Genomic DNA, 27,591 nt, shown 5'->3' on the forward strand with positions numbered 1-27,591 from the left:
TGCAGACACGAGAGAAGACTGCTTGCGTTTATGCTCGTCCACCTGCAATAACCCTCAGTCTGGTGCGCATGCGCTTACGCATGTCCTTGTCGTCTTCGTCGTAGCCGTTTACTCATTTTATCTAACCGTGCCACCAGATAGAGAATGTGAGCTGAATGCGAGTGGATGTGTGCTTTATTGTTGTACAGCGGTCGGTCGGTTAAGAGAAGCTTGGGGGTAATAACGCATAACAAAGAGAATCATAGGAGATAACGAGACAGACTCGCAGTGTTTTTGCCTTTCCCCTTAGAGGTGGAGCAAAAGTGCCAAAAATATATCTGTCACCTGTCTTAATTCCTTCTGTCATTTGTGTACACATGCGAATTTTTGTTAGCATGTTGTCGCGAACTGGTAACGCGTCCCCGACTTTCTGAAGGGGAATGCTATCACGTGCAGGTTCGAAAGAAACAACAAAGAGATCAGAGAAAACGAAACGAAGCCGTACTTATGATTTAGAAGAAAGGGGCTAGTAAGAAACGGAAACAAGAAAAGCACATAGTCAACACGCGTAAAACACTGCAGAAATAAAGGAAAAATATCACCAGGTACTGAGCGTCCCAGGTGAGGCGGGGATGCCTTGCAGACAGGGAGGAGGTGGGTTGATGTAGTGCGACGCGTCGCTAGAGTTGCGTCTAAAAAGCGGCGGAAGGGAGCCAGGTGGTAGTAGGAGCGGAGAAGACTGCAGGAAGACGCCGGTGGTCTCCCTTAAACAGCCCGAAAAACTTGGCGGAAGCAGCAGAATAGTAGCCAGATCCCGGCGATGGTGACCCAAAAGGCCAGAGGCTCAGAACAGGCTATTCAAGAGAGCCTTTAGGCCGCACGGACCCTAAATCCATCGGCTGCCACCTGCACGCTTGCAAGTAACGCAGGAGGCTTGCGTGGGTGATGCAAGAGAGGTCCACGGCAGCACGGACCCAACGTCCGACGGCTGCCACCTCCACGCTTGAATGACACGACCTCTGCTGCGTTGTCTCCCTTTTCACCTCGGTTTCCTTACACGTCAGCTCTCCGCTCCTCGCGCTCGCCACGCTCACTGTCGCCGTCGCCTCGCACACACTATTCGCACGTGCACACGCGCAATGCTAGGCTGGCGCGCGCAGCGCTCCGCTGTCCGACACACCCCTCCTAACACCGACGACCCCAGACCTCTCCCTGTCGAAACGCCAGTTCACCGGGTCAGCAGCCGAAATCTTGGGCTGCCCCCAGAGCATGGCCTATTGGAGACTACCTCGCCGACTGCCTCCTGTGCTCAGGCCATTGGCCATTCGACTCTACCTCGGCGCCTACCCCTCAACCAGCCATGCAAGGCACTGCGTACTACACCCTCCAGAAGCCACGGCTACCAAAGTCGTTTCATGGGACTCAGCCGGAGGACGTGGAAGATTGGCTCCTCCAGTTTGAACGTGTCGCCGCATTTAACCAGCGGGATGATGCCGCCAAGCTGAGGAACGTTTTCTTCAGCTTGAAGGACGGCGCTCGTACGTGGTATAAAAACCGTGAGGACACTCTTTCATTATGGCCCGAGTTCCGGCGTCAACTGCTCGCCACGTACGTCAGCGCTGATCGTCGGGAGCGAGCTGAACGCGACCTGCAGGGTCGCACGGAAATGCCCAACGAGATGGTTACCATGTACGTCGAAGACATGACGCGGCTCTTCCGACGGGCTGACCCAGCCATGTCGGAAGCCAAAAAGCTGCGCCACCTAATGTGCGGGGTTAAAAAACAGCTTTTCGCCGGCCTCTTGCACAGCCCCCCCCCCCCCCCCCCAAGTACTGTTACCGAGTTTCTGGCGGAGGCTGTCACGATGGAGCAGGTCCTACGGCAGCGTTCCACCGCGTACGACCGGCCAGTCCTTGCTGCTTCTGTTACGGAGTCCCTCCCGGCTTTCAACAGCAGTACAGACTTTCTCCGCGGCATGATGCCAGCGCTATCGTCCGTGACGAGCTAGAGAAGATTTGTGGTACGTCGCAGCCAGCGGCAAGCTCCCTTATTTGCGTTACCCGCGAAAAGATGCAGCAAGCTATCAGGCCTCTGTTACTACACGCCGAACCACAGCCTGCCCAGACAGACTACTGCCGGCATACATACGCTGAAGCTCTGCGACGCCCTGCCCCAAATCCACCGGCATTTCCACCGCCCAACCAGACAGTCTACTGCCGCCCGATTTACGCTGACGCGCGGCGACGCCCTGCCCCAAATCTAGCGGCAGTTTTTCCCAACCATCACGACGTCCTGCTACCCTCCGTGCAGCCAGGGCAGCACCGCATTCCGAGTGATCGAGAATCCCTGCGCAGAGCGGACGTCTGGCGTGGCCCTGACCGCCGGCGTTTGTGCTTCCACTTAGGGAGCCCGGTCACCTGTTCCGCCGGTGCCCATATCGAGAGCTTGGCCTGCAGGCCCCAGTTCGGCCAACGGCCCCGTGAGATTGAAGAGTACCTGACCCAGCAACCTCAGTGGTCCATGGCGCGCCGTCAGTACCGATCACCGTCACCTCGCTGATCATCGTTTTCACCGAATGCGCAGAACTCCTCGCGAACGACGGCGGACAGCTCGCCCAGCCCTCGCCAGGAAAACTGAGGACAGCGGCCTCCGGTGGCGTGGTCGCTGGATATCGACGCTGTAAAGACCCCCTGACGACGCAGGCATCCGATGATAGAGCTTTGACGACGTCGACGACAGCAGCTGAAGTAAAGGACCGCTTCTCACTCGACATACCCATGCTTCTCGACGGTCAAAGCATTAGCGCGTTGGTGGACACAGGCGCGGAGTTTTCAATTATCAGTTGCAAATTGGCGGTGCTTCTAAAGAAAGTTACAACCCCTTGCTCTGGCGTACAGATCCGGACGGCGGGGGCCATATCATTACTCCGCTTGGACAGTGCACGGCTAGGGTCCAGATCAGCGACTCGATGTTCATAATTGGCTGCCTGGTGCTCCGCGACTGTTCTCGTGACCTGATTTTGGGCGTAGATTTTCGCCGTGAGAATGGTGCTATCATCGACCTGCGGCACAGAACCGTTACGTTTTCTACAGCGAAAGCCGACGACAACTCCGACGTTCGTCAACGCAGCTCCGCCCTTCGTATTTCCACTGAAAGTGTCTTGATCCTGCCGCGCTCCAGTGTTTCTGCAAGCATCGAATGCGATGATGGGCTACGTGATAGAGCTGCAGTCGCCGAGGTCAACCATTCCTTGCTGCTGACACATGGCATTTGCTTGGCCCGAAGCCTTGTCCACCTCCGTAACGGTCGGTCGGAAATCCTGATTACTAATGTTCCGAACGATCCTCGTCACCTTTTCCGAGCTACTGCCGTCGCGTGGGCGGACTAATTGGCCGATGTTACTGAGTGCTTTGCGTCGGAGGCCATGCAACGTCCGGACACATCCCTGGATCGCATCGATATTAGCTCCGGGCTCTCAGCGACTCAACAGCACGACCTCCGTGCCCTACTACTCCAATACAAAACCTGCTTCGCAACCTCCTCGGAAGTGCGGAAAACGGCGATCACGAACCATCGGATCATCACTTCCGATGACGCTCGCCCTATACGACAGCAGCCGTAGCACATTTCCCCGAAGGAACGCGATGCCATTCAAACGCAGGTGAAGGAGATGCTTACAGACGACATTATTCAGCCCTGTAAGAGCCCGTGGTCGTCGCCCGTCGTGCTTGTTAAGAAGGATGGGACATTGTGCTTTTGCGTTGATTACCGTGAGCTGAACTCCATAACGAAAAGGACGTCTACCCGCTGCCCCGCATCAACGACTCACTCGACAGACTTCGCCGCGCCAAGTATTTTTCGTCGATCGACCTAAAGAGCGGATATTGGCAGATTGAGGTTTATGGATGTCACCGCGAAAAAACTACCTTCATCACACCCGACGGCCTATATTAATTTAAGGTGCTGCCCTTCGGCCTTTGCTGTGCGCAGGCGACGTTTCAGCGCATGATGGATACTGTCCTGGCTGGCCTCAAATGGCAAACCTACTTAGTTTGCCTAGATGACGTGGTGGTGTTTTCAGAAACCTTAGACCAACACCTTGAACGCCTGCGAATCAGGTTGGATGCCCTGCGCTTGGCCGACTTGATACTGAAACCCGAGAAATGCCACTTTGGCTACAAAGAGCTCAAGTTTCTCGGCCATGTTGTGAGCGCCGACGGCGTAAGACCCGAACCCGAGAAAACTGCCGCCGTAGCCGAGCTTCCCCGTCCTACAACAAGGAGAACGCTCAAGCGCTTCTTGGGTATTGTGCGCCTACAACCGCCGTTTTTTCACCGTCTTCTCCAAGATAGCTGAAATTCTCACCCGTTTAACGCTTGACGATACACCGTTCGTCTGGACTGCCGAGCAACAGGCTGCTTTCACAGAGCTGCGCCAACGGCTGCACACTACCCCTGTGATGGCTCACTTCAATGAGGAGGCTGCTACCGAGATGCACACCGACGCTAGCAACATCGGGCTTGGTGCCGTCCTCGTTCAACATCAAGAAGGCGTGGAACGTGTGATCGCGTATGCGAGTCGCACACTCTCGCGCACCGAAATCAACTACTCTACCACGAAAAAGGAGTGCCTCGCTGTCGTCTGGGCCACGATAAATGTTCGGCCTTATATCTATGCACGCCATTTCAAAGTGGTCACAGACCACCATTCCTTGTGTTGGCTGACCAATCTCCGGGACCCACCAGGCCACCTAGCACGCTCGAGCCTTCGCCTTCAAGAATTTGATTACACAATCGCCCATAAGTTCGGACGTAAACACGAAGACGCCGACACGCTCTCACACGCACCCGTCGAGCAAGCTGATGACAGCGCAGAGGATGACAATCGTTTCCTAGGCGTGATCAGCAGTTCGGACTTTGTGGCAAGGGAGCGTGCTGACGCTGACCTGAGGTCTGTCATGGATCACCTGGAGAGCCATGCTTCCAACGTGCCTCGACACTTTTCGCGCCACTTGTCCTCTTTTGTAACGTTAGCTACATTACGGTAGCATTTCGAGCCTTCAGCGTGGCGGCGCAGCCACAGGGTGGCAGCGCCGCCACGCTGTCACGTGATTTGTCACGTGGTGCGGAGCAGCTGCCAGCGGCGCGGCGCCGGTGCTGATCGCGTGGTTCGTCACGTGGCTGGTCACGTGACCAAGTTTTACTCAGCCAGGTGTGCCGCCACCCTGTGGCTGCGCCACCACGCTGTCACGTGGATGGTCACGTGGTGCGGAGCACCTGCCAGTGGCGCGGCGCCGTGGCTGATCACGTGGTTCGTCACGTGGTTCTTCACGTGACCAACTTCGACTCGGCCAGCTGTAACTATCGCCTCACTCCAGGTTTAACTAGAGCTAAACCACCGCCAATTTTTTGCATTTGCAATGGCTTACTGTACAAGAAAAACTCATCCAACGGTGACCGGACCTACCTCCTACTCGCGCCACCGGACCTCCGCGACGACATCCTTTCGGCGTGTCATGATGAACCCACCTCCGGCCACTTGGGATTGGCATGTACGCTCGCTCGAGTGCGTCAGGCCTGTTATTGGCCTAAACTTGCAAAGACCATCCACCGCTACGTGAGCAGTGGCAGTGAGTGCCAGCGTCATAAGTCACCACCGCTGAATACCGCAGGCTTGCTCCAACCAATTGCGCCATCTCGCAAACCTTTTGACCAAGTCGGCATTGATCTCCTGGGCCCATTCCCTGTGTCGTCTTCTGGCAATAAGTGGATTATAGTTGTGACTGATTATTTGACGCGCTATGCGGGAACCAAGGCGGAGCCTCGCAGTACATCCTCTGAAATCGCGCACTTCTTCATATACCACATTGTTTTACGACATGGCGCCCGGTCCTCCGTCATCACCTATAGGGGCACCGCGTTTACAGCGCAGCTCATGCACGAGGTTTTGCAGCTGAGTCACACGAACCACCGCAAGACTACTGCATACCACCCGCAGTCAAACGGGCTCACGGAGCGCCTCAACAAAACCTTAGCGGACATGCTCGCAATGTACGTCCACGTACAGCACAAGACTTGAGACGAGATCCTCCCATATGTCACGTTTGCCTATAACACGGCGATTCCGGAAACGACTCGCTTTACGCCGTTTCGCCTGGTCTATGGGCGTGATGTACAAACGATGCTAGACGCCATGCTTCCGTGCAGCCCTGACGATCAGGCGCTCACGCCAGACGCCGAGGAATTTATCCGGCACGCAGAGGAAGCCCGCCAACTGGCCCGTATGCACATCCGCCGGCAGCAGGCAACGGATGCGCAACGCTACAACCAACGACATCGACACGTCGAGTACCACCCCAACGACAAAATGTGGGTATGGACTCCAGTACGTCGCCCATGCCTGTTGGAGAAGCTCCTGAGCCTCTGCTTTGGACCCTACACAGTGCTGCGCCGCATCACGGATGTGTCGTATGAAGTCCACCCAGATGGCACTCTGCCCAGTTCGCGCCGTCGACCTCAGCCTGAGGTCATGCACGTACTGCGTATGAAGCCTTATTTTACGCAGTAACGGGCGCCTCTTCCGCGTTTTCTTTTGTTTTATTTTTGCCTGTAGCCGTTCGGCGGCCCGTGATCTTTTGTTCGCTTCTTTTACTTACTCCCGTTCGCTCCAAGTGCGCCCACGTTTTCACTTCCTTTTTTTGGGGGGGAGAGGGAATAATGCCGCCAGGTGTCCCCGGGCGGCGCCTTGAGGACAAAGAAGTGAGAGACGCGTGTGCTTTTCCAGCTGGGACACTGCTTCACTGTTTGCGGCCTGTGCCTAGCCCTTTCGGTTCTCCAACCTATTTGTGACAATATGTACACACTGAACAACCCTTAACCGGAGAACGAAAGAAGAAGAAAGAAAACAACGCACAAACACTATCACACTGCATTTGCACAGGTAACCATTGCAAACACCGTAAAGTAGCACTGCACATTGCACATAACCCGCCGGTACTTTAGAAACGACTCATGCAATCGGCGCCTACGTTTTCAGAGCCCTTGATGTACTCTATACGAAAGTTATACTCTCGTAATGTTAAGCTCCAACGCACTACCTTGCTGCTCAAGTGCTTTGCCGTTGTTAAATATTGCAAGGGTTGGTGGTCAGTCTGAATGACGAAGAACGTTCCGTACAAGCATATGTGGAATTTCTCAACAGCCCGGACTATCACCGAACACTCGCGATCAATCGCTGAGTAGCGAGATTCGCGAGGTAACAGCTGTCGACTCGCATATGATACCGGGTGGAGGATTCCATCATGCTCCTGCAGGAGAACGGCGCCTACGCTGACCTCAGAAGCATCTGTGCGAAGCACGAACTGCTTAGTGAGAATTGGAGCTCTTGATACGGGCTTGGAAGTTAACGCGTTCTTGAGCTCGTCAAAAGCGGCTTGCCGCTGTGGTGTCCAAGAGACATGGTTGAGTTCATTTTTGCGTATCATCTGCACGAGCGGTTGGACTTTGTCGGCATAGCCCGGGATGAAAACGCGGGAGTATCCGGCAAGCTCTAAGAAGGAACGCACTTGCTTCTTCGTCTTTGCAAGCGGTACGTTGACAAACTTTTCCACCACCATTTCCAACGGTCGGCTGGTCCCTTCTCCAAGCTGGTGTCGAAGAAAAGAGATGTTAGTGGCTTCGATTTCACTCTTTTGTGGCTTGATCGTGAGGCAGGCCTCACGCACCCTGCTAAATAGCCGGTTTAAAGTCCAGACATGTTCTTCCCAGGTAGAGGTCGCTACGAGAACATGGTCGATGTAATGAACGACATTGTCTATGCCTTGTAATAGAATGCGCATCAGGCGCGTAAAGATAGCCGATGCTATCTTAATGCCTAAGGGCATATAGACGAACTGATAGTGACCGGATTGGATAGAGAACGCTGTTTTCGGTCTCGAAGCTTCCTCCAAGGGTACTTGCCAGTAGCCTTTAGCAAGATCAAATTTTGAAAAGTACACCTTGGTTCCACCTCGGTAAATATTACATCTGTCCTTGAAATGGGCTCTACATCAGAAAAAAGAGCATCATTGAGGCGTCGAAAGTCGATGCAAATCCGATAGGTGTTGTCTCTCTTTTTAATCAGAATGAGGGGAGAATTGTATGAAGATTTTGAATGTTCAATGACGCCTAATTTGATCATCTCGTCTATCTCCTTTTCGACCACGTCCTTCATGGCAAAATGCAACGGGTATTGCGGGGTATTAACAACTTTAGAATTCGAGAGCTTGAGTTGACACTCCACTAGATTAGCCTTACCGGGAATCTCAGAAAAGATGTCTGCATACGTGTCAAGTAAGCTACGGATCTGCTGCTGTTTGTCGTCATCGAGCTTGGTGGAGTTCTGCACGGCTTCAATTTCTTTATCGTGGTCCATGCTAAGGGCAGGCAGTTGTTCTTCTGAGTCACCTTCGATTACGACGAAAGATGACTCCTGCACGGTCTCTTGGGACGCACGTTCTTCGTACCGTTTGAGCATACTGATGTGGAATAGCTTCTTGGTGTGGCCCAAGTAGATACAGCAATCCACGTCGTTCTTTTTGCGGGAAACCACGGATCGACCTTTCCACTGCATCAGGAGTTTATTGTGGTACTCGGCCAAACATTTAGGCACGATCTCCAACCCTTAAATATCTCTTCTTGCTGTTCCTATCATAGTATCTCTTCTGAGACTGTTGGGCTCGCGACAAATTTTTATGTGCCGCTCTCACAGTTTGCGCGAGACGTTCTATTAGATCGAGAACGTAACCATTTGTCGTCTTCGCGTCTTCTCCCAGCTTTCCCTTGGTCGAGAGCTCTCTGCGGATTGCGAATGGTCCTCGCACATGTCGTCAAAATATCAACTCAAACGGAGAAAACCCCATACTCGCCTGCGGCACCTCTCTGTATGCGAACAGAAGCGGAACGATATAATGATCCCATGTTTTGGGCTGCTCCTGACTGAGCTTCCGCAGCATCTGCTTGAGTGTGCCGTTAAATTTCTCCACCATTCCATTGCACATTGAACGGTAAGGGGTCGTGCTCAGATGTTTCACCGACAAGAAATGATTGAGCTTTCTCATCATTTCGGAAGTGAAACAGGAGCCCTGGGCACAAAGGATCTCTCTCGGAAAACTTATTCGTGAAAACATCTCCACCAAACCTTCTGCCACGGTTTCTGAATCTATCTTTGGCACAGCCACGGCGTCGGGATACCGCGTGGCAAAATCGACGAGAGTGAGAATATATCTATACCTTTCACTGATGTGGGTGACAGGGGACCGACAATATCGACAGCGACCCGATCAAATGGAGTGTCGATAAGAGTAATGCGTCCCAACAAAGCTTTCCCTGCTTTGCCTTTCGAGCACGTCCTTTGGCAGGTGTCGCACGACCTGACATACCCCTTAGTCTCCTCCTGCACTCCCGACCAGTAGAATTCTTTCAGAACTCGATCTGTAGTCTTGTTAATGCCCTGATGCCCCGCCAACGGGCTATCGTGGACAAGGCTCAACACCCGTGATCGGCAAGACTTGGGAAGTACTACCTGTCGAACCTCTCTGCCAGAGGCGAGATGATAGAGGCGATACAGCAACCCCTTTTCGACAGAATACGAGTGCGAAGGGCCGTGCTTGGCATGGAACACCTCTCCTAATTTCACCGAACACGCCTTCAATGACTCATTGTCTCTTTGCTCTGTTTGTAGCATTTCCAGCCTCATTTCCAGCCAACAACACTTTTGGGCCTTCGACCTCGCCCTTTTCACTTGGAACCTCGTCGTTGACTATGCAAGGACATAATTTAGCAACGCCCTCCAATTTCTTCCAATTAATATCTGGATTTGACAACTCGCCGGCCTCTGGTATATTTCTAATGAAGACATTGTACAATGGCGTCTCCATGCAATTTACCTGGGTCGCGCCAGCGAAATAGGGGGAAGCGATATAGTCTTCTGCCTCGCGAAGTTCCAGACTACTGTCATCAACCAGGAACACCGTAGATCTCGAGCCGGTGAGAGCTGAGTCAGGAACTAGGTCTCGCCGCATAGCCACTGCATTGCTCCCCATGTCCCATAAGACACGTACAGGTAGGCCTCGGAGCTCCCCCTCTGGTACAGGCATGCATTGGGCATCTGCAGGTTTTTTCTGGACAAGTCCAACCACCACCTTCTATTCAGCTGGTTCAAGCCTATCTGCTGTTGTGGACACCGTTTCGAGTGCAACACACACTGACTCAACACAACAGGGCGAGTGCTTCTGGTTTTTGTGCTTCCTTGAGCAGGAACTTACATCATGCCCTGTTTTTCGACAGTAAACGCAATAAAGCTGTTCTGGCTTAGAGCGACACTCGGCAGCCTTATGCCCAGGTCGATTACAAGTGAGGCACTTTCCTAACTGTCTACTTCATGGAACATCCTTCCCTCTCGGAATGCCCACCTCTAACTATTCTTTGAAAGAAAACAAGTTTATTTGTCGCTGGGCCTCTAGAAAGTTGTCTGCTGCCTCAGCCATTTTGTCCAGCGCCTTGCACTTTCTTTCTCGAAGGAAAATCGCCAGACGACTATGACAGTTCCTCATGAACTGTTCGGTCGCCACCAAGTCACGTAAACCATTGTACGTTGTGGCCGTTCCGGACATCTCAACCCATCGATCGAAAAGACTGAGCAAGCGTGTTGCGTACTGCTGGCGTGTTTGTTTATCTAGCTGCTTACTTGCACGAAGCCTTCCGCGATGACCCTCTTCTGTAAACCGAAAATGTTGGAGCAGGGCTAGTTTTGCCTTATCATAACCCATTGAATCTGTGGGAGACAATCGATCGAACACACGGAGAGCCTCCCCAGTCAAAGACAAACTCAGTGCTGTACCCCACTTTTTCTTGGGTCAGCTGTGCCCTTCTGCGATACGCTCAAAACGCTTGAGGTATGCATCCAAGTCATCCCTGCGATCGTCGAAAGGCGGGATCAATTTGTGGGGGGAAACCTGTGCTGAGGGCCTGGTGCGGGTTCTCGATTACCACCACCAGCTTCTGCGAGCCTTAATTGGGGCTGAAGTTTACGCTCTTGAGCCTCTGCTAGCGATTTTGCATGCTCGCGTTCGGCTTGTGCTTTGCGCTCCTCAGCCTCTGCTTGCTCCTTGGCGTGTTCGCGTTCCGCAGCACGTGCTGCGCGACCCCTCGCTTGCTCGGCAGCCACCCACGTTCGCAGCTCGGCGTCTTTCAACCCCAACTCTTTCCCTAACTCAATTAACTCCTTTAGCGTTCCCATCGTTTTTTTTTATACTGAGCGTCCTGAGGTACTGAGCGTCCCAGGTGAAGCGAGGATGCCTTGCAGACAGGGTGGAGGCGGGTGGATGTAGTGCGACGCGTCGCGGGCGTTGGGTCGAAGAAGGCGGCGGAAGGGAGCCAGGTGGTAGTAGGAGAGGAAAAGACTGCAGGAAGACGCCGGTGATCTCCCTTAAACAGCCCGAGGAACTTGGCAGCAGCAGGAGAATCGTAGCCAGATCCCGTCGACGGCGGCCCGAAACGCCATAGGCTTAGAACAGGCTATCCAACGGTGCCTTTAGGCCGCAAGAACCCTCAGTCCATCCTAAAAAAAGGTTTTTTAACGAATGGGGCCACCTGTATTGGGCCTACACCCCAAGATCAAAGAAGGCTCTTTTAACGTTCGATATCTTGTCACTGCAGGCTAGTCAAGCGGGGATAAGCATCTACATGTCTCAGATCCCCAATTGTTAAGTCTTGTCAGCACATGCTGCAGTGCAGTTTTACCGGTCAAGTACATAGGATTCGCTCTTCTGGGTTTCCTCCTGCTCTTCTCATGACTGTTGCGGAATCATTGTTGAAAACCTTATGGTGCAATTCAAAGAAATATGAGCTCCAAGTTCTTCCGTATGTGCACAAGATATCGCATGGCCAGAAGAAGGTGGGACAGACATTTAATGGGATAGCAAAACGTTGATTTGGGCGAGTTGGTAGATATTCATGATTTGAACAGCGCGAACTACAAGGGACAAGAAAAGAAGGGAAACAGGACAAGCGCTGAATCACAACTAAAAGGTTTATTCAATGAAACCTTCTTATATGAAGAAACAATCAAAGGGAAAAAACAACACAAAAAACTAAAAACCATGAAACGCAACATTCGTCAGGTGCTCCCGAGATAATTCATCTCCCTATCGCAAAGGAACACAGAAGGTTTGCTGACGCACTTCAGTTGATCCCCTGCGATGTGAAAAGCCTCGACAACTTCTCGTGTCGTCTGATCACTGTGGGTGTATAGCACACGGGTTTGATTGAATAATGCAGTGCATTTTTTCTTTTTCTTTTTCATGACTTTACATTCTAGACAATGTTTGACCAAATGCGAAAGGTCATCACCATTGTTTAAGTTGTTCCTGTGCTCTTGTAGGCGCTTGTTAAGGCAACGCCCTGTCTGACCAATGTAACGCGCTCCACAGGAAAGGGGTACACTGTATACGACACATGTTTTACAGGCCACAAACTTATCCCTGTGCGCAACGCCACATCCTTCTTTTTTCTCCTTGGCCTCTTTCTTTCTTTCAATGGCAGGGCATATCTGTTTGAGCTTGACGGGGGCTGTAAGGAACACGCCAACTTTGTACCTACTTGCTACGTTCTTTAGTCCGTGGGAGACGCGGTGAACATATGGCAAAACGGCAAATTTCTTCTTTTCAGGCTGGACGTCTGTCGTAAGCGGAGTGGCCAGACGCTTTATTGACTGAATTAACCGAGAACACGCCCCTGCTATCATCTGGTCTTGATATCCAGCAAACTTAACCCTAGACAACTGGGTCTGGAAGCTATCTTGAATGGTGTGATGACAGGACTTGGTCAAAGCACTTCGCAAGCAGGAACTGGTAATGCTATTTTTTACCAATTTGGAATGACCGGAGTGAGAATTAAGAAGTGTCTTTGACGACCTCGGGTTATACTTCCAGCAAACATGGTTCTGCTCGAAATGCAGCCGCACGTCTAAAAACTGCAGTTCGTCGTTAACTGGTGCCTCAAACGTGAACTGTAACCCCGACCCACACTCCCTGAACACTTTTAGAATGTCAACCGTTCGAGCCGGAAAACGCCCACGTTCTACAAAAATAAGATAGTCATCGACATATCTGACAGTCTTGAGATGTAGGCCAGACAGGTTCTTTTCAAGATAGCTTCCAGACCCAGTTGTCTAGGGTTAAGTTTGCTGGATATCAAGACCAGATGATAGCAGGGGCGTGTTCTCGTTTAATTCAGTCATTAAAGCGTCTGGCCACTCCGCTTACGACAGACGTCCAGCCTGAAAAGAAGAAATTTGCCGTTTTGCCATATGTTCACCGCGTCTCCCACGGACTAAAGAACGTAGCAAGTAGGTACAAAGTTGGCGTGTTCCTTACAGCCCCCGTCAAGCTCAAACAGATATGCCCTGCCATTGAAAGAAAGAAAGAGGCCAAGGAGAAAAAAGAAGGATGTGGCGTTGCGCACAGGGATAAGTTTGTGGCCTGTAAAACATGTGTCGTATACAGTGTACCCCTTTCCTGTGGAGCGCGTTACATTGGTCAGACAGGGCGTTGCCTTAACAAGCGCCTACAAGAGCACAGGAACAACTTAAACAATGGTGATGACCTTTCGCATTTGGTCAAACATTGTCTAGAATGTAAAGTCATGAAAAAGAAAAAGAAAAAATGCACTGCATTATTCAATCAAACCCGTGTGCTATACACCCACAGTGATCAGACGACACGAGAAGTTGTCGAGGCTTTTCACATCGCAGGGGATCAACTGAAGTGCGTCAGCAAACCTTCTGTGTTCCTTTGCGATAGGGAGATGAATTATCTCGGGAGCACCTGACGAATGTTGCGTTTCATGGTTTTTAGTTTTTTGTGTTGTTTTTTCCCTTTGATTGTTTCTTCATATAAGAAGGTTTCATTGAATAAACCTTTTAGTTGCGAGTCAGCGCTTGTCCTGTTTCCCTTCTTTTCTTGTCCCTTGTAGTTCGCGCTGTTCAAATCATGAATATCTACCAACTCGCCCAAATCAACGTTTTGCTAAACCATATTTCTTATGCAACGGGCTCTTTTCACTGTCCTAACATTTCCTTCTACAACCCCGCGTTGCTCGCGCCGCTCATAGCCATTTGTGTATGCCAAGCAAGGAAGGCATCGTGGTATGCGAGACTCGGCTCAACACCTCCAGAACTCGTGGTTACCTTTGGGTTCCTTCAGCCGTCCTCAGGACACAGCCGAAGGTTGTGCCACATCCTGGCCTTGGAGTCGTGGAGACAAGTCCGTCACTTCAAGGACTGTCTGATTGTTTCCTGCGGTCGCATCTACGGTAGTCAGCGCATGGGCCGTGCCTACCGTGGTTGGTGTGCCACATCTGATCGTCTCACCGAGTTCCTCTGGAACAATGTTCGTCCTCGACTACCGACCAAGAATAAGAAGAGCGGCTTACAAGAAGGCAAGGTTTTCTCTTTTGTTGACCAACAGATTCCCGAGAGCATCAGCAGCGTACTCAAGCTAGGCCCGAAGCATGCCTTTGAACCCACACTAGACAAGGCGGAAAAGCTCACCCTATCAAGGTCAATAGCCAAAAAGGTGGAAGAAAATGATAGGCCCCGTTGCATTACAGAGTGCGTCGAAGTCCTAGAGCGCACCATGACAAAAGCAGCCAAACGCAATCCAGTCGGCACCATAGCGAAGTGGATGTGTTCAAAGGACCTAAGGGTCCTGTTGTCTGACAAGGAAGGCTGTTTTACCATCTTTTCTGAAAGCCAATTCCAAGAAAAAGCCCTGGCCGCGGTCATGAAGAACTTCGAGTTGTCTCCGCTGAAAGAGGCCAAGGTCACGGAGCAAGGCGTCTCCCTTCTGAACACTCTCGGCCTCGAACGTTTGGCCAAGCAGGTTGGGCAGTGCAAGAAATTGCACCTGGACATATTTTTCACCGCGAAGACGCATAAAGTTGATGTACCCTTCAGAGCGATTGTATCGGAAAGGAGCACATGGCAACACCACGTGTCAAAATTTTTGCAACGGCATCTTTCGTCCTTGGATGCATTCGACCCTCTCAAGATCCCCAACTCCGACGCCCTCGTTTCCTTCTTGAAGGAGAACAACCCGAGTGCCTGTGCAGCCTTCAGTATCGATGTCACAGACCTGTATTATAGCCTTCCACATGACTGCCTGTTAAAGCGTGTGAAAAGGTATATTACAGATGATAATGACGAAATGGCGTTCGTAACACGATGCGGGATGTCTGTGGAAAACTTCCTTGAATTGGTACGGTTTTATTTGCATTCCACTTTCATAGGATGGCAAGGCAAGCTATTTGCGCAGAAATCAGGAGTCTGCATCGGGTCCAGCGTCGCCCCTGTCTTATGTGACATTTTTCTGTTGTACGTTGACAGGGATCTGGAAAAGAACCTGTCTGGCCTACATCTCAAGACTGTCAGATATGTCGATGACTATCTTATTTTTGTAGAACGTGGGCGTTTTCCGGCTCGAATGGTTGACATTCTAAAAGTGTTCAGGGAGTGTGGGTCGGGGTTACAGTTCACGTTTGAGGCACCAGTTAACGACGAACTGCAGTTTTTAGACGTGCGGCTGCATTTCGAGCAGAACCATGTTTGCTGGAAGTATAACCCGAGGTCGTCAAATACACTTCTTAATTCTCACTCCGGTCAATCCAAATTGGTAAAAAATAGCATTATCAGTTCCTGCTTGCGAAGTGCTTTGACCAAGTCCTGTCATCACACCATTCAAGATAGCTTCCAGACCCAGTTGTCTAGGGTTAAGTTTGCTGGATATCAAGACCAGATGATAGCAGGGGCGTGTTCTCGTTTAATTCAGTCATTAAAGCGTCTGGCCACTCCGCTTACGACAGACGTCCAGCCTGAAAAGAAGAAATTTGCCGTTTTGCCATATGTTCACCGCGTCTCCCACGGACTAAAGAACGTAGCAAGTAGGTACAAAGTTGGCGTGTTCCTTACAGCCCCCGTCAAGCTCAAACAGATATGCCCTGCCATTGAAAGAAAGAAAGAGGCCAAGGAGAAAAAAGAAGGATGTGGCGTTGCGCACAGGGATAAGTTTGTGGCCTGTAAAACATGTGTCGTATACAGTGTACCCCTTTCCTGTGGAGCGCGTTACATTGGTCAGACAGGGCGTTGCCTTAACAAGCGCCTACAAGAGCACAGGAACAAATTAAACAATGGTGATGACCTTTCGCATTTGGTCAAACATTGTCTAGAATGTAAAGTCATGAAAAAGAAAAAGAAAAAATGCACTGCATTATTCAATCAAACCCGTGTGCTATACACCCACAGTGATCAGACGACACGAGAAGTTGTCGAGGCTTTTCACATCGCAGGGGATCAACTGAAGTGCGTCAGCAAACCTTCTGTGTTCCTTTGCGATAGGGAGATGAATTATCTCGGGAGCACCTGACGAATGTTGCGTTTCATGGTTTTTAGTTTTTTGTGTTGTTTTTTCCCTTTGATTGTTTCTTCATATAAGAAGGTTTCATTGAATAAACCTTTTAGTTGTGAGTCAGCGCTTGTCCTGTTTCCCTTCTTTTCTTGTCCCTTGTAGTTCGCGCTGTTCAAATCATGCATTTAATGGGAATCTTCTCTTTTCTTCGCCGTGAAAGCTGTCTCGTCTCTGCCTTTTAACAAACAAAAACCAAAATAATCAGAAGAAAGCAGATTGTGGAATCAACCACAGATTCAAGTGCGTGCCCTGCAGAACCGAAGTTCCTTATGAGATTCCTCTCAGCTGCGGTTCCGTGTATGTAGGGCAGCCAGGACGTTGCATTAATCATGTTGGGAACAGCGCTAACAGAGGACGGAGCGAGAACACAACACAGGCGCTGTTTTTTTTTTAGCAACTGGAGTTCCTTTCAGATATAATATATATATATATATATATATATATATATATATATATATATATATATATATATATATATATATATATATATATATATATATATATATATATATATATATATATATATGTATATATGCCACGACCACGCAATAAAGAAAAACAGATTTAACATGTTGCGCTAAAAAATGCGAAGAAAAAGGCATGTGCTCACCTCATGACAAAAGAAACTTAACCAGAGATGAACCGGCAAAAAGGTGAACGGGGGTAACGACAGGGTGACCGGGTGAAAACAAATAATAAAAAGCAATAACAAGGGTAAAAAAAAGTCTTAACTGCTACAGGCGCTCGTCAAGGGCGAAATGAAAGTAAGTGGCGAGGTAAGTCGCTTTTGTCTTTGTCCTGTTTTCGCACTGTTCCCAACATGATCGTAAACCAACGAGCCCAACTCTACACTCTTCTGAGTTTCATTAATAAGCGCCTTCAAGAGCACAAGAACTCGACTTCGCATTGTGGGCAGCACCTGCCAACACACTGCCAGTCTTGCGAAAAGAAGAAAAAAGAGAAAAGAACAATGCCCGCCACTTTTCACGCATAAAAAGATTATAGACCGTGCAAAGGACAATAAGGCACGTGAAATCATAGAAGCCTTGCACATTGTAAGATACGGGCCTCATAAGGGTGTTAGTGAGGCATGATTGCACCTGTATCAGAAAGAGCTTCACTTTCTTGGTATGATAAGATGATTTCGTGGGGCGTGGTACTTTGAGTGTTTGTGGCGTGTTCATTTTGCGTTTGAAGGAAAGGGGTCTCGCTCCAATAAACCAGTTGTTAGTCTGAGCTCGTCCTGTTTGCTTGTGCCTTGTCCCGTGCTCAGTTTTATGTTTTCTAATATGAATACTCTTAACACTTTTCACTGCATACATGAAATATACAAGTTAAAAAAAGACCACAACCAGACATTCGTATAGGTTACACGTATAATGTTTAAGAAAGGCAATGATTTTTCATAAAAGACATGAGTTGAATATCTGCGATGCAACAGACAGCCTTCTTCTGACTAACTGCAAGTTTCTTGAAGTTAGAGCTAGTAGTTGTGCCCCAAACTCCAGAGCAGCACTTTAGGTAGTTTTAAGCGGCCGTGGTGACGCAGTGGTTATAGCGGTTGGCTGCTGACCCGGAAGACGAACCTGTCCGCGGCGGTCGCATTTGGGTTGAGGCGGAATGCTAGAGGCCCGTGCACTGTGCGATGTAACTGGACATTAAGGAACCCCAGTTAATCGAGATTTCCGCAGCCCTTCACTAGGGCGTCCCTTGTAGCTTGATTCGCTTTAAACTTTAGTAATCTGAGTCATTAAGTGCCAGTTAAATAATGCATTACACATTTGTAGTGTTACTGTTATAGGAACCACCCTGCTACAGCGTGATAGTGTACTTGCAATTGGAGAAAGCTGGAGCTACCGTAATTTACGTGTATATCGCAGCTTAAACTAGAAGAGAAATGGACCCCATCGTGTCCCGCGCACCTTCAGCTCCATAAGCCGTTTTCGCGGGCCACCTTCCCTGGACATACTTCACCGCGGGCCTGCTCGCAGCGGCTCGTTCAGTGGCACATTTTCCTGCCACCGCACTGCTACGCAACTCTACGGCGGGCCACGACGAGCGCCTCACCATCGGCTTCCCGCATCTGTTTGGGCACGCTACGCTGAAACCTGCATCGCTTGTCCTACAATGCTAGTCGGTCCTGCACCCCTTTCACACACCCCTCGGTGCCCTTGTTTCGGATTACCGGACTCCCTTAAGCAGCTTGACGGAGCGGCGGCGGAAGTCAGCGCTTCTGGAGGATGGTGCATTCAGGTATAGCCAGAGGCGATGGTCTTCAGCTCAGGGGTGGGAAGTGACTGCTGTGCACGCCGAGACAGCAGTGTGTGCGGACGTATCCGCCAGCCATGCGCCGCGGATTTGCAAAGCTGCTGTCACTACCGCTACGCCGTAAAGGATAATACCTTCCTCGCGGCTAGTCCTCGCCGTGCCGCTCTGGCAAGTGTGCGGACTTAAGTGCCTCAGATGACGCGTCCATTGTAGTTTTACTCGTCCGCTTGAGCTTGGGAAATGTGTTACTCTACTATGTGACAGATCAGGTAACAGGTTACGGATCTCTTCAACGACGGAGGGGAGATTGTGCTAGGAAAACTAGCCACCCTTTATAAGCCATGCCTTATGACCTGGAGCGCACCAGAAGCTTGTAAGAACGCTAAGAACGCTAACCCCTTATGTAAAGCCCTCACACAAAGGCCGTTGAGATATCTTAATTAAGTAAATAAATAAATAAATCAATAAATTCATAAGAAGGCAGATGTCAAGGACTCGAAAAATTACAGACCGATCAGCTGACTTTCCGTTGCCTACAAGGTATTGACTAAGGTTATAGCGAATGGAACTAGGAAAATGTTAGACTTCAATCAACCAAATGATCAGGCAGGCTTTCGTAAAGGATACTCGACAAAAGACCATATTCACACTATGAACCATGTGATAGAGAATCGCGCCGAATATAACCAACCCTTGTATATATCGTTCACGGATTACTAGAAAGCATTCGACTCAGTGGAAACCTCAAGCAGTCATGCAGACATTGCGGAACCAGGGTGTAGAAGAGGTTTATATTAAAATACTGGATTTTGATAACCGAGCATTTATTTCATCAGAAGGCAAAATTCAGATGGTCCGTGCTACGTGGCTATCAGTCCATGGCTGACAGCGACCTGTTAAACCCATTCAATGGCCTGGGTTTGAGCGCCCAGGTCTGAGCTCACCAACACGGCCTCCCATTGCTCCGTCGCGAAGCATCTCCTTCATTTGGCGGTTTATAGCGGCGCTTTCGGTGGGATACACACGATAAGGAGACTGGCGAAGAGGGGGCACGGTGTCATCCGTAATAATGCGGTGCTTGGCTCGGAATCCGGACAGTCGTTGCACTTGGCGGCACATCATGGCCATGTACTGACCACATTCTGTCACGCAGGTCTGTTGCATTTTTTGCCTTCGGTGTCCTCTCAAGATCAAGATTGTCCTGATTGTGATCGCAGCGAGCACCCCTTCGCCCGCTCTGGCGCACCAAGAAGTGTCAGCGAAATCGAGGGGGCCGTTCCCATCAACGTGGCTTGGTGGGCTTCTCCCCTTGGGGCGCTACATCGATCATGTCGGACTACAAAAAGCCTCGGAATCCGGACAGTCGTTGCAGTTGGCGGCACATCATGGCCATGTACTGACCACACTCTGTCACGCAGGAGAGCGTTGAGAACCGTTGTGTAATTTTTTTCTTTTTCTCTATTTCTGCCGCCAACTTCAAACTTTGTTGTGTTTTATCATGTCAGAGGGAGATTGAGCTGACTGCTTAATGCCCTTTGCTGCTGATTGTAGATATCTGATATGTTGTAGCTGTTGTGGCCACTATCATTTGGGTCAGGACTGCTCTGGGGTTGCAGATACTACTTACTCTTCTATGGGAGCAAAACGTGATAAATGGCGGTGCAAGCAGTGCCGTGTTGGTACTTCTTCCCAGGCTGATTCCTACAGCACAGCTGAGCAATTGGCTGCTATCGACGAAAGACTTGATGTATTGCTGTCGATCAAAGAACGGGTAGACTATATTTCCATGTTAGACCTAAAATTGGATGAACTTCTTTCATTGAAACCTGAAGTCGAAGTTCTGAAATCTGTGGTGAATGAGGTTCAGTCATCTCTTGATGGCCTTTCTAAAAACTATGACTAGCTTCTGGCTCGTTCTCTGGCTCGAGATGAGACCATTGCTGAGCTGACCACTCAGGTGCAGTCCCTAGAAACATGTGTCACCTCTCAGGCCTCAACTATCCTGAAACTACAATCCGATTTAAATGAATCTGAACAATACAGCAGGATGTCCAACCTAGAGATACATCGCCTGCCCACAAACCCGGATGAGAACCTGATGGAAGTCCTGAAGGATTTGAGTGTTGAGCTTTCAATTGATTCCTTCTCAAAGGATCAGGTGGTGGCTGTGCATAGGCTTGCCCCTCGTAGGAACGGTCCTGCTCCCGTTCTAGTAAGATTTTCAGCCGTCAGCATTCGAGATAAGTAGCTGCTTGCTCGGTCAAAACTCCGATCCTTGGATCAAAGCAATGAACATTTCATGTTGTTCTTCGTCGAGAACCTTTCAAAAAGCAACAGAGAACTTTTTTGGGCTTCACGTACTGCAGCCAAGCCAAAGGCCTATGATTTGGTGCGGGTTAAGAACGGTCACATTTACTTGCGTAAGAAGGAAGGGGATCAGTTCATTCGTGTTAGGCATTTATCGGACTTATCGGTGTTGACTTCGGCTATCTTAATAGCCTCCTTTCTTCTCATGTCTTCTGGTTTTCTTTCATTTCGTGATTTTTCGGCTCTTCGTGACGCATTCCTTACTACTACTGAAAGTTGTTTTACTGTTCTTCATGTGAACATTCGAAGCCTTCGGAAGCACTGGGACGAATTCTGCTTTATAGTCGGTGTATTAAGTGATTCCATTAATGTTTTCGTTTTTGACCGAGATTAATATTTCACATAACCATTCGCAGCAATTTTCAATTTTGGGATACTCTAGCTTTTTCTTCACTCGTGACTCTGGGCTAGGGGGCGGTATAGCGATTTTTGTCAAGGACAGTCAGGTTTCGACAACTACTTCTATTTCTTTCACTACTGCGGAATCATTAGCTGTCTGTATTCACAAGGGACATTTTGACATAACTGTGATTGCTGTTTATCGTCCACCGAAGCAAAATATTGCCTATTTCATCGAAGAGCTGAGCAGAACTGATCTTCCACAGGGTCGTATTTGTATGATTGGTGACATCAATATTGACCTTCTAAAAACTGGAAAACAATTGGTAGTCGATTACTTAAACACTCTTGCCGATGCCGGTATTGATGCCACAATCAACCTTCCCACACGTGTTGAAATGTTTGGTAGTAAATTAGTATCGTCATGCTTTGACCACGTGAACGTTCGCCTTGAACACAATGAATCCTGTTCATTTATCATAGAAAAAAAAATGTCGGACCATTTCTTTGTTGGCTGTCGTGTTTTTCCACAAGATGGGTTAAGGGACATGAAGCAAGACAAATTGGACACAATCGAAGTCATTGACAAACTTCGACTTGACTCCGTTCTTGAAAAATACGACTGGGATCTGTTTCTAATTCGCACTTCTGAAAGCGCGCTTTACGATTCATTTGTTGAAACCTTTACGCTATTGATGGAGTCGTGTAAAACAACTATAATCATAAAGCAAAGAAAGTCTGGTCTTCCGTGGATTGACAACGACGTTTTATCGGCTATTGCAGAAAGGGAAATGGCTTGGGCCCATTGTAGGCTTTCGCCTAAGAACACTCAATTGAGGGCACTGTACAGGGCAGCCCGCAACAGGGCTAATGCATTACTCCGATCAAAAAGACGTCAGTATTTCCAAGCAAGGTTTGTGGCGTCGAAAGGGAAGCCAGCTAAGTCCTGGGATGTTGTTAATCGCTTACGAGGCTGTGCACCTAGGAATATGGCTGATTCCATTTCCCGTAACATTGGGGCATTATCTCTGACACTTGCTGATGAGTTCAATGCCTTTTTTTCGGCTGCTGGTCTGGCTGGGCATTCAAAAGTTCCCAGTCTACCATCTCGCAGCATGCAATCTGTGCTTGAATCAGCATTTCTGCCACCTTGCGATGAACACGATCTACGTTGCATTCTTTCTGGTTTCAGCAGGCGAAAGTCTCCAGGGTGGGACGGTATCTCAGTCGATATACTTTTCAGAAATTTTGAACGAATAAAGCATGTTCTGCTCGCGATTACCAACGGTATAATCGTCACCCAAATTGTACCTGAGGGCTTGAAGAAGGCGGTGGTTATCCCTATCTATAAGAATGGAGTAAAAAATAAAGTTGAAAATTATCGTGGTATTTCGATCCTACCACGCATTGCGCTTGCTTTAGAAAAACACATTGCGACGGTGATGGTCAGTTTTCTTGAAGCTCATGACGTGTTCTCTGGCAATCAGTTCGGGTTTATTTAAGGGTCGTGGTACGCTGAACGCGCCTGATGAACTATGTGATCTTCTAAACAGCTGCATTGAAGAAAATGAATTTGCCTGTGCTTTATTTTTGGATGTGTCCAAGGCGTTTGACACAGTTAATCATGTTGTGTTGGCAGATAAACTCCACAATTATGGGTTTAGGGGTCATTTTCTATCTCTTCTTGTACACTATCTATCCAATCGTTCACAACTCGTTGCAGTACGTAAATTTAGAAGTGGCCTGCTGCAGATTAAATCCGGCGTTCCTCAAGGATCTATACTTGCACCTATTTTGTTTAATTTATATGTCAATGACTTGAGCTCTGTCTGTAAACTGTGCCGTGTTTTTCAATATGCTGATGATACACTCTTAGTTGCTAGACATAATGACTTTAAGACAGCATTATCTCTCATCCAACACGACAGTGAGCTGGTTATGGAATGGTTCAGCAATAACGCAATGAATGTTAACAATAAAAAAACTCAATTAGTATTTTTACACAATTATTTAAAGAGAATTCATAATAATGTGTCTATTCGTTTGCACAGACCAAATTGTGCCCCATGCAAATGCCCTGTAATTATACCTGTGTCAACGGTCAAATACTTAGGTGTATTTTTTGATTCCGACATGTCTTGGATTGCCCATTTGTCTTTCGTCTGTTCTCAGCTTCGGAAAATTGCTTGTTTATGCATTCTATTAAGACCCTTTGCCCCATGTTTGTACGCAAGCAAATTGTATACGCCTTAGCCTACAGTGTGTTACGTTATGGTATTTGCTGCTTTTATTTCTGTTCCGCCTTTTGGCGCAAGAAGGTCAATAGCATTCTGAAATCTATCCTTAAATCAGTTTTATATGGTAAGGCGCGAAATGAAGGTAGTAGCGTTTTTGAACTATTACACATGCCTGACTTCTCTCACCTTTTTTCTGAATCAGTAGTTTTAAAGCATATTTGGACAAGCGATTTTTGTACACCATATATTCCGGTCAAAGATCTGCGAACTCGTGATCGTTTTCTCGTGCGTAGATTGCGAACCCGGTACGGCCAGCGTCTGCGAAAACATTATGTTCCGTCTGTTCTCAACCGGTTACCTAAAGAAATGTTTCCTGCTAACTCCAAAAAAAATAGTGAAAGCTTGCCTTGAAAAATTACGTTCTTAGCTCCAGCATTCTGTTTTGATACTATGATTTTACATTTTTCTTCGTTTTCTTTGTTTGTTTGCTCTCTGCTTGAGTGTAATTTTTGCGTCCGCACTTTTCAAATTCATTTTAGTTTTCTCACCCCCCCCCCTTTTTGTTTGTGTTTGTGTGCTCGGTGCATGAGTTTTGTGCCGTCTGCTGCCGGGCGCTGCCACTCAAACCTTCTAAGGCTTTGGCAGGCCCGCATTTGTATTGGAATGAGAAAATAAAAAACATATTATTATTATTGGCTAAGTGTGTTCTGCCAACGCGCGAAGAAGTTGAGAAGGTATCCCCATAGTGGTGAGAGAGATGTCGTACTTGGTGCTGATGCAGTTTGGAAAGCGCGGGGTAAAAGTCGAACTACAAATCGGCGGCAGGCGCCTTAGCTTCGGTCGACGACACCGTGACAAGACATGCGGCGTTTCAAATGTCAGTGATACCGGTAATGTGAACTATGGTAGTCCCAATACCGAGGTGTTGATACTCGCCGCCGAAATTTGTCAGCAGCACTTCTGCTTTGCATTATTGTAGGCGAACAACCGCTCTGGCGACAGCACGGCTCCGTTAGAAAAGCAGGACCTGTCTGCCTTCCACAACGCCTTCGAAGGTTCGGAGTGTCTTCGCGGGGACGGACGTCATCATAATCGAAATGGGCGGGATGGTGGCATGATCATAAAGGATGTACAGTGCCGTCGGTCGCTCAGAAGCGGTGTGTATTGCATGTTCAGTCGAGAAGGTCGCTTACTTGGATTGAGTATCGATAACGGCGCCATATTCTGTTAAGAAATCCATGCCAAGGATGACGTCGCGGGAACACTGGCGAGTGCGACGAAGGTTGTCAGGTGCGTTTTTTCTTGGATCTTTACCCTGGAAGTTCATATTCCAGTCGGTGCGATCAAGTGACTTCCGGCAGTACGAAGTTGTGGGATCGTCTAAGGCATACTCACCTTTCTCAGAGTAACGGCGAAAAATGAACAGAGTAGTCGGCACCAGTGTCCACGAGCGCAGTTACGTCGGTTCCGTCGATGGAAATGATCAGATCGGCGGTTGCAGCTGTCGATGGCAGGAACGTCGCGGAGTCCTGTCACAGATGCGGTGCGTCGGAGATCTGGGGCGCCGAGGCGGTGTATAAAGGCCGTGAGTGTCGTGGCTTCATGGAATCTTGGAATCGTCCAGCCGGCGCGGTGCAGGGGCAGGAGATCCTTAATATTTCTCCGAGGAGAAATCACCCCCCCCCCCCCCCAAGATTGTCGCTTCTAGTTTTCCCGACGGGGACTGGGCGACAGTTCCCGCGTCTGGTTGGCATATGGACGTTGCGGAGAGGAGAAATATCGAGGGACAGCGACCGGAAAAACTGATATGGCGCACCAGACGATGTGGCCAGACAATCGTCAATCTCCGGCGGCTGCTGACCACGCTGCGCTCGTGGCGCGTCAGCACCAAATCTCGGCAGACTCGTGTGTTGGTAGAGGCAGTTGCGGTACACGTGACCAGCTTCGCCGCAGTGGTAGTACAGAGGGCTATGATTGGGAGTGCGCCAGACGTTGCTTTTACGCGGGCGCATCGGGGGAGGTCAAGCAAAGGATGCTGGGCGGATGTAGACAGGGGCCTCCTGGTGGTGACTTGGAGGTGGACCGCCCCGACGAACGGCTGCGGCGTAGGACATTGCCTGTGGAGGTTTTGGTGGGAGTGGTTCGGATGGAGTGAGCGCTTGCTAGACCTCTTCACGAATTATGTTCGAAAGGGATGACACTTGCGGCACCTGAGATGTCGAAAAGAGCTGTAAGAGCTCCTCGCGTACTACGACCCGTATGGTCTCACGTAGCACGTCATGGCTACCAGCGTCGACGACGGCGGCAGTCATCAGGAAGCACGGACGCTCGCACTGCCTGGATCACAGCTCGAGCGTCTTCTCTATGGTAGTAGTCTCGGACACAAATTCTGCCCCGGTTTCGGGGGAGGCTGCGCACTAAGCGAGCGAAGACTGCCTCTTCAATGCCCCTCATTAGCAGACGGAGTTTTTTCTCCTCGGGCATGTTGGGGTCAGCCCGACGAAGCGTCATCAGTAAATCTGTCAGTCTATTCTCGCTCATTTCTGTCTATTGACCTCATATTGTTGCCATGACTGAAACTTGGCTGCGTGATGGCGTCTACGACGGTGAATTCACTCCACCTGGTTATACTGCATTTCGGGCAGATAGGCAAACAGGCAGAGGAAGGGGTGTTGCTCTGCTTGTCCGATCAGGCCTTAAGGTTAGTCTTTTGCCTAGTCCCCCGGATACGGAATCCGTTTGGTGCAGAATCATTTTCCCAAAGTGCCCCATCGTTATTTGTACCTTCTATCGCCCACGTGCCTCTCCTATCAACAACTTGTTTAATCTGTATCAGTTCACGTTCTAAAACAATTTCGCTGCATTCAGCCTCGTGTGTATGGGTGATTTTAATGCCCCTGGCATTCACAGGTTATCCCTGGGTGCTACTGGTAAGGACATTTCTATTTGTACTGAGCTTTTGAATATTTCTACAACCTTTGGTCTTTCACAAATTGTCGATGGTTCAACTCGAAATGACGCATTGCTAGACCTAGTTTTCCTAAGTTCCGATCTCGCAGCGAGAGGTTACAAATGTGAAATAATAGACGGTATCTCGGGCCATAAAGCAATCCTAGTTTCGATTACTTGTGCCATTCGTAAGCTGCGATATGCCTTCACGTTTTTTCCAGATTTCAATAGTGCCGATCATGAATCGATCAGTAACTGTCTTGCTGATAGTTTCGATGAATTTTCAGTACTTAGTAAAACTAGTGTCGTTGACACCTTAGTTGCTTTTTTAGAGTACTGTTAAAACCTGCATTAATCGTTTTATCCTTGTTAAAGCTAAAACTAAAAACCTAAACGCTCCCCGGATTAACCGGGATATTTTGCAGCTGTGACGTCGGAGAAAAAAGTTAAGATCATCGAGATCATGTTCGAAGCCTAAAAGCATTGCCCAGTTTAACAAAGCGAAAGAAGAGCTCCGTGTTTTGGCAAATTCTGCTAAAAATTTTTATTTTCATGTTCAACTGCAAAATTTACTGGTCAGCAACCCAAAAAAATTTTCGCCCACAATCCTTTACAAGGACACTCCATCTAAATCATTTATTGTTAACGGCCAATTCATTCAGAATCCCAAGACCATTTCAGACGCTTTTAACTTATTCTTTCAGACTGTTTTTGAGCATGACAGTTTAGTCACACAGTCATTTCTCTATTCCGAACAATCTTCAATTTATGATGTAAGAGTTTCCTTGGAGGGTGTTCTCAATACGATACTGAATTTGGATGTGAAGAAATCAAGCGGGTCTGATGGAATCCCCAATGCATTGCTCGTTAGATATTTATGATAGACCTCTCGTTATCAACATTTTATTAAACCTCTTAGTTCTGGTATCGCCTCTAAGTCCTGGAAGTTTG

The sequence above is a fragment of the Amblyomma americanum genome, chromosome 1, assembly GCF_052857255.1.
Source record: "Amblyomma americanum isolate KBUSLIRL-KWMA chromosome 1, ASM5285725v1, whole genome shotgun sequence".
Lineage (NCBI taxonomy): Eukaryota > Metazoa > Arthropoda > Arachnida > Ixodida > Ixodidae > Amblyomma > Amblyomma americanum.